At 36.2% G+C, this 8,766-nt stretch overlaps 1 pseudogene across 1 annotated transcript; it reads left to right on the top strand.

The window, feature by feature from the left end:
• Positions 1-6,707: 6,707 nt before the first annotated feature.
• LOC308497085 (tubulin alpha-1A chain-like) lies at positions 6,708-8,044 on the top strand (annotated as a pseudogene). The gene has a single exon. The product of its transcript is annotated as a tubulin alpha-1A chain-like (transcript).
• Positions 8,045-8,766: the final 722 nt, after the last annotated feature.

Raw genomic sequence — 8,766 nt, 5'->3', positions numbered from 1 at the left:
CTTTATCACATTTAGAAAGTGCCTTTCCATTCTTAGTTTGTGAAGAGATTTTGTCTTAAATGGGTGCTGAATTTTATCAAAGGTTTTTCTGCATTAATTGATATAATCATTTGACTCTTCTTTACCTTGTTGATGTGGTAGACATTGACTGATTTTTTTTTTTTTTTATATTTCACCAGCTTTGCACCTGGTTTGTGGTACATAATTATTTAATGAATATTGCTGGATTCAGTTTGCTAATATGTTGTTGAGTATTTTTGGGTCTATGTTCATGAGGGGCATTCATCTGTAATTTTCTTTTTTATATAGTCATTGTCTGGTTTTGGTATCAGGCTAATACTGGCTTAATAAAATGAATGAAAACTGTTCCCTTCTCTTCTATTTTGTGGAAATAATTGTGTGTAATTGGTATTAATCCTTCAAATAGTTGGTAGAATTCTACAGTGAAACCATTTGGGTATATGTGAGATACTTTTTCTGGAGTTTAAAACCTTCATGAACTCAGTTTATTTAATAATTATAGCACTATTCAAATGATTTTATATTGGGTAATTTTGTCTTTGTATTTTTATACACCTTTTTTAGTTGTTTAGGTAGAAGGATTCCTTTGATTCCAGTTACCCCTCCATAGCTCCAAACAGATAGCCTCCTCATTTAATTTTAAATTAACACAGGTCACACTTTAAAAAATTGTCTGGAAAGTAGAAAGTCTGCACCAATAAGACCTCAAGAAATAAACTAGATAAAATATTGAGGGGCAAAACCTCTCTTGAAAACACAAGCATTGTTAACCAAAGGTTTGAAATTGGTAAAACAAATTTTGCTGAGAACTACAAAGACACAGGCGAATAATATTCTCAATTATGAGCCCTGCAATTGTCACAACAAAGTGTATCTACATATCTCCAAAAGACCAATTGCTATTTTCATGGAAGTTCCTTTAAATATACATTATGTCTGATACTAAGCAATATCCAGGTATATCTCACAAAGTTTAATTTGGAAGGCCCTGGCAGGAAAAAGATGGGTACTTGGACTGGTACAGGAATACGTCTTAGGGACAAACCTAACTTATTTTTGAAAATATCATAGACTCCAAAGTGAAATTTTTTGATTACCACTATTCTTACATCTAAAGAGAAAAAAAAAAATTGAAAAGTATGGAACTGTCTTTAGTTTTAAAAGCATCTGGCTCTGCTATGGTTGCTGATTGTTCAAATCCTGCTAATAGTAGATTACTTAGACAGGACTCAGATTTACATAAACATTTTAAAACAATCAAAAATCAGAGCCAGCTCAAATATCAAACTCAGGCAAATGTCAATTTTCCTCTTCTTTGCTTCAACTGAAAATCAAAAGGGCCAATTTTACTAGTATTAAAACTATTTCCCCTCCTTAGTAACCCTATGTGACCAAGGCCAAATCAAATGTGATATTTACTTTTATATCAAAACCAAAGTGAACTTTTATAAATCATATTTTATGCAGTCTATAGTGTAAAGAACCAATGTGAGAGATTTATCTCAAAATCCATAAATTGAACACAAACTCACAAAATAAATTAAATCAAGTATGAAAGAAAATCAACATCCAGGTTTATGGAACAATAAATATGTAAAATGGCTGAAAAATAATGCAGCAAGGCAATCGAAACCTCAAGCAAAAAAGATAGCAAGGGATCGGTCATGCAGGAAAAAAATAAAAAATGAAGCAAAATGAGAAAGAATAGTATGAAAAGAATTTCCACACAGAAATCACAAAGTAGCATGATGTACCTAGTGATATTACAGCAGGGGGTGAGTTTCTGAGCAGTGATCCTGTTTCCATCTCTACAGGGCAGGAGCCCTTACTTGTCCTCAGGAAATAAAGCCTGTTGGGAAATTATTTTATAACTACTCACTTCAAAAACATGTTTTGCAAAAAGCACTAGAGTTTAAGAAACTAAAGCTTTTCAAAAAGGGAAGTGACAGTTACTATTAGCTGGCTGCATATTACTGAAGATTTGAATTATCATGCTATTGTTCTGACACACTGAGCCAAAGTGGCTCACCCCTTATAGTCTAGAAAAATATTGTCACCATATCCTGAGAGTTTGTGCCTCTAAGATAATAAACATTTAGTGGATATGTGTATGTGGTGGTGTGCAGAAGACACCGGTGGGATAGAAGACAGAAGTAAAGTGTGATTTTTAGTTATTTTATGGCACCATTTTATTTGGGTAAGGGATGAGAAGGAAATAGAAAAGGGAAAGGGGAAGAGAGAACAAGGGGAAAAATTGCGTTGTCTTTGACACTGGACCCTTCCTAGACTCCAAATTACTATGGCAATTGATAGCTATGATACTAGTGTGGCACTTCCAAGACAGCTTTAGCTCAGTAGTAATGATAATAGCTACCATTTATTGAGCACTTATCACGTGCAGGATGTGTCTACACATTTTAAAAACATGATGACATTTAATTGTCAAAACAACCCTCTGCAAGATATGGTCTTTATTGATGATGAAACTGAAGTCTACAGGGGATTAAGTAGATTGCTAAAGATCACACAGCTAGTAAGTAGCAAAGTTAAATTCAGAATCCCTGTTTTGCTACTGTGGTATACTAGCTTAACAGTTTTACATAATTTTGCATAAGGACAAGTTTTTTTGTGTTTTGTTTTTTAACCTGTAACCCGATGTAGGTTATAAGCTCTTTCAGAACAATGATCGGGCATTGCATTCATTTTATTTCCTCAGTTGTTAAAAAAAAAAAAAAAGTTACACTTAAACGCAATCTCCAAGATTTTTCCGAGCTCTACCACTCTGTCTAGGTTTCTACTTTGTAAAACCCTCAGCACTGGGAAAGCTTCCATCAACATAATAGATGTTCAATAAAATATTCAAAAATGGCTTGTTTAATTAATGGATAAACCCCCCACTTAAGGGAAAAAAATGCCATAACTTCAACAACCACTGGACTCTCCATTTTCTTTGAGTAATTCAAAATATTTAAAATGAGAAGGTGACTTCATTTGTTTTATACTTCATTAATGAATAAACTGCAGAATATTTTATGAGATGCCTATTGCAATTCTTGTAAATTATAGTATTTCTTAGTTTGCCTATATATAGTTTTTTTCTCACAGTATAACTTACCCTCTCCAAACCCACTTAACATCCCTGTTCCTACCTAACATTTGGCAAAAGGCAGCGACTCAGTGATAAACATAGTTCAAATTATACTCATTCTATCATTGTTATTATATTTTGGATCACATAACTTTTACACATTGAGATATCATTCCAAAATGATCCCAAATAACAATTTAAAAAATCCAATCCATTTTCTCTTGTGCCAATATATTACATTTCAACATGTCTCATCAAATATTTTTTAAAATCACACAATATTTTTTTCTGAAAACATTTAGTCAGTGCTTGAAGCATTTTATCCAAAACTCTGATAATTCAGTAATGATAATTTCCCCAAATAAAACTGCCTTATTAGTTTCATTATCTATCTTTGGCTGTGAGAGAAAAATAAGTCTAAAACTTTCATAAAATTTTAAATAAGTTATTCAAAATTCCAAAGATAGAGATAAGTGAAGAGTTAGGTAAGGAGAGAAATTGATTCTGGGTGGCAATGGGGACAGCAGGAGGGAGGTAATCATGATACTCTCTCTTTACAAATAAAGATTTAGAACCAGGTCCTTGGATAAATATTTTCCACCAATAAGCAACTATACCTATAAACATATATCTGCATTAACATTTTGGAGTATTTACTTTTATAGAGAAACAGTTTTATAGAGAAACAAGCATCCCGATAAGTATGGGTCCTGCAAATTTATGAGTTAAGCTGAGAAGATCAACCAGCTAACTAATTCCCCAAAAGACTTAAAACCTTTCCTTGAAATTTGTTCAGGCTTACAAAAAGAAGAATAAGCATACGTTTGTTACATGTACTTATTTCTATCTGTATTTGTGTGTATATACACAGATACAAATATAAATGTAACATTTGTGAAATAACGTCTATCTCCTTAAATTCAAGAAGCTTTGGTTATAGCTACTGAGAGATTTTTAACACAATAAGATATTTATTTTTCACTAAACATTTAAATCCAGCAGGTGTAGGCAGAGTTGAAACACTATAAAACACCACAAAGAAGAGGAAAATGATGTAGTGAAAATCCTGATCCTTCCATATCGTAAGATGGCACAAATACCACAAGATTCTGAACAGGATATAGAGGAAAAGCAAGCAGAAATTTGAAGTTATGACATAGGAAAAAAAAAAAAAAGTAGAGCCTTGGGGGCCTGTGATGTTTTAGGTCTGGAGAAACCACAAAAGGAGACTGGAGAAGAAGCCAACAAAGCAACAGAAATGTTATGTGTGGGTAGCAGTAGACTACTGCCTGCCCAAGATTGATGCCTTCAGCAAAAATACATGAGTTACCCAAAGAAATCAGACACACAGAGAGATTATATTTCTGTTTCAAAAAGTAGAACTTAGACCATGGCAGAGAGAAACGAATTTGACCTTTGATCACAAAGTCAGAAAACCTCAGGGACACTTACCAACAACTGCAATCACTTCAAAAACTGAAGATCTTTTGTATTAATTCTTGCCTATACATCACCAAATTCTGGAACTTTTCTAATGTCTATAATAAAGTTAAGAGGCACTTGCTTCGATGTAAGAGGTCATTTTAGCTCAGTGAGGGATAATTTGCCAAGAAGCCTGAGACAGAGACCACTCCCCTGAGGACCTCTCCATTGCCATGGTAACTCAAGAAATTATGTCCAAAGGTGAAGTTCAGGGGTTCAAAGTTAGAGGCTGTATTTTAACCTTGCTAATCAACCACATCATTCAGTACTGGAAATGTGATACTTTGAGAAAACTCTTCACAACCAGAAGAATCTCTGTGGTCACAGTACCGTCATCATACATAGGCCAATAGGTTAATTTTTCAAATATTTTACAAGTCTGAAACATACAATAAATGATCCATCAGTAAATACATGTTAATTATATAGTTATTTAAAGTATCTGAATAATCCTAAAGTCCTGGGTGCTATTTTATTTTATCTTTTTTTCCCTTTGGGAGACCTCCAGTAATCAATCTCAACATTTAGGCTCCGTTCTGCGTAGGACAGATGTGCTGGGCCAGCTTTCTTCCATGATATATCTCTCTTTTTTTTTTGCTCTCAGAGGCCCATGTAGGGATTGAACCAGCAACCTTGGTGCTACTAACACCATGCTCTAACCAACTGAGCTAACCGGCCACCTCTCTATGGTATATCTTAATAAGGTGGGACACTGCTACATTTCAGGACCTAAAGCATTTTTAAAAAAGCTTCTTGGAGTTCAGTCAAACAAACCAAACAGCAAACATTAACACTCAATTGTCTTAAAATCTTAATTAACCTCACATTCCAAAGTCTTCTTTTGCTTTCACAAAAATGATGTGTTAATTGGTATGAAGAAGTTAGGAAATCGCAGGCCAAGGATCCAGTATCTCTTTCGGAATTTTCAGCCAGGTCTGTAACTGATTCCTTGTTTTATTTATATTGAGCCATTTCATTTCTTGAGACCTCAGCTCTGGGGAACCCACTCCCTAAGCCATTTTCTCAGAAATATGCCTCTGTTCTGAAAGGAAATCTTCTGGGAAGAGGAAGCTAAAAAAATGAAAGAGAAAGCAGGAACCAGAAAGCCAGAAAAGGCATAAGAGAATAAAAGAATAAAAACAAAATAAGATAAACAAAACAGTCGAAGTATAGAAAACAAGAAAGCCCAAGCTGCAAGAAAATCTCTTTGCCAATTCAAAATAAAACTCCCAAGGCTTATTCCAAGATTCAAACATAAGTATTACATCTGTGGCAAGGAGCAGAACATTATTAAAATTTTAATATTCTAACACAATTTCTCTCTTCTTCCAGAATACCTAATTCCCATTTCCCTTATTACCTGCATTTGAGAAATACATTAATTTTTTCTAAGTCAATTTACATTTTTATAAAATAATATAAAATATCTTTCCTTAAATATTCATTGGAAAAAAGTTTCAGAGCGAAGTGGAGTTTTTGAGATAGTAATTCTTTTATAATCAATCAAAAATTTCCTTTTCAAATGAATAAATATAGATGTTTCTATTTGCTATTATATCAGAATGGTTAAAAATGATGAGAGACTACTTGAAGAAAGAGCAGTATTTGGTTTTGCCATTTAGTAACTATGTGACCTCAGGTTTCTCTAATGTTTTAGTTTGATTTTGTGTAAAATTAGTATAATAATAATAATAATAATAATAATAATACATTCTCACTTACAAGTATAAATGAGGCAATAATGCATGGTACCTGGTAGGCAATAAATTCACAATAAATACTAGATGTAAATATAACTATTACCATTACTTTCATCGTTACTATTATTGATGTGGTTAAAAGATGATGTCTTTCTAAAGAAAAGGAGTGATAAGTATGTAGTTCATTTTGATTCCTCACACCAGTTTACCACTGAATCTTCACTTTAGAGACCATAATAAGAAAGACAAAATAATGTAGAATGGGAATGCGAAAAATAAATTTGCCTAGGAACTACTTTTACTAATTTAATAGTTCCAAATTCAGTTGTATTGTACAGATAGAGTAAAGCTGTTGAAACTCAGCGAGCCTCTCTCTTCCTCTCAGCCATCCATCCTGCAGCTGCAAAGCAGCAACCATGTGTGAGTGCATTTCCATGCTATTGGCCAGGCTGGTGTCCAGATCAGCAATGCTTGCTGGGAGCTCTACTGCCTGGAACATGGCATCCAGCCCAATGGCCAGATGTCAAGTGACAAGTCCACTGGGGAAGGAGATGACTCCTTCAACACTTTCTTCAGAGACAAGCGCTGCAAGCATGTGCCCAGGGCAATGTTTGTAGAGCTGGAATCCACGGTCATTGATGAAGTTTGCACTGGCACCTATGCCAGCTCTTCCACCCCGAGCAGCTCATCACAAGTAAGGAAGTTGCTGCCAATAACCATGTTCGTGGGCGCTACACCATTGGCATGGAGATCGCTGACATTTTCTTGGACTAAACTCGGAAACTGGCGGACCGGCACACAGGTCTTCAGGGCTTCCTGGTTTTCCACAGCTTTGGCAGGGGAACTGGTTCTGGGTTCACCTCCCTGCTGATGGTACATCTCTCTGTCGATGAGGGCAAGAAATCCTAGCTGGAGTTCTCCATTTACCCAGCCCCTTGCTGCAATTGAGCCCTACAACATCATCCTTACCACCAACACCACCCTGGAGCACTCTGATTGTGCCTTCATGGTTGACAATGAGACCATCTATGACATCTGTCGTAGAAACCTCGATATTGAGCACCCAACCTACACTAACCTGAACAGGCTGACAGGTCACCTTGTGTCCTCCATCACTCCTTCCCTCAGATTTGATGGAGCCCTGAATGTTGACCTGACCAAATTCCAGACCAGCCCGAGGTCCTGTCCCCACATCCACTTCCCCCTGGCCACATATGCCCCTGTCATCTCTGCTGAGAATGCTACCATGAGCAGCTTTGTGTAGCAGGGATCACCAATGCGTGCTTTAACCAGCCAACCAGATGGTGAAATGGGACCCTTGCCACGGTAAATACATGGCTTGCTGCCTGTTGCACCGTGGTGTCGTGGTTCCCAAAGGTGTCAATGCCACCATTGCCACCATAAGACCAAGCGTACCATCCAGTGCGTGGACTGGGGCCCCACTGGCTTCAAAGTTGGCATTAATTACCAGTATCCCACTGTGATAGCTGGTGGAGACCTGGCTGAAGCACAGCAAGCTGTGTGCATGCTGAGCAACACCACAGCTATTGCTAAGGCCGGGGCGGGCCTGGACCATGAGTCTGACCTGATGGTTGCCAAGCGTGCCTTTGTTCACTGGTACGTGGGTGTGAGCATGGAGGAAGGAGAGTTTTCTGAGGCCCTTGAGGACATGGCTGCCCTTGAGAAGGATTATGAGGAGGTTGGTGTGGAGTCTGTTGAAGGAGAGGGTGAGGAAGAAGGAGAGGAATATTAAAGTTAACGTGTCACAAAGATGCTGCTTTTACACAGAAGCTTATTCTGTTTTAAACATTGAAAAGCTGATCAGTTAATGATCGGTTAATTTGTATGCAGCAGTATATATTCTCATATACAATTACTGGCCTATGTTTTGAAACATGACGCTTTGTTACAGACCCAAGTGGCCCATTCCTCTGATGGGTTTGAATAAAGTATCCCATCTTTAAAAAAAAAAAAAAAAAGAAAGAAAAGAAAGACAAGGAAGAAAATAAAGAAGCGAAAGCCTTTTTTTTCTTTCTCTCCCTCTCTCTTTTTTTTTTTTACAAATCAATTAATGTGGCACTAACATTTAAGTTCTTTGAGAAACTCATGAGACTAACAGACATACAATGATTGATTGTTCCCCAAATTCAAAGGACTTATCACTTTAATAATATTAAGAATAAAGGAAAAGAAAAAACCTCATCATTAAATTTTTATTAGATCTAAGATATTTTCTGTTAGAGATTTTTCACCCAGTAAAGTATGAAATTCTACATGGGTCTCCAAATGAATTGCTGCTTTGGTCACATTTGCCCATGAAATTGGGTGTATTTAATCTGGACACTTTTATTTCCTTAGGGTTTCTGCCTGAACTACTTTCCTAAAAACTTTCCAGAACCTCAAATGGAAATCGATTGAGATATGAAATAGGAAAATAAAATGCAAGGAGAGAGGATAACAAAGATAAAATACTTT

This window comes from Rhinolophus hipposideros, assembly GCF_964194185.1.
Source record: "Rhinolophus hipposideros genome assembly, chromosome: 5".
Classification (NCBI taxonomy): Eukaryota; Metazoa; Chordata; class Mammalia; order Chiroptera; family Rhinolophidae; genus Rhinolophus; species Rhinolophus hipposideros.
The sequence above is the reverse complement of the archived record's forward strand: the minus strand, read 5'-3'. Positions and strand labels throughout refer to the sequence as shown.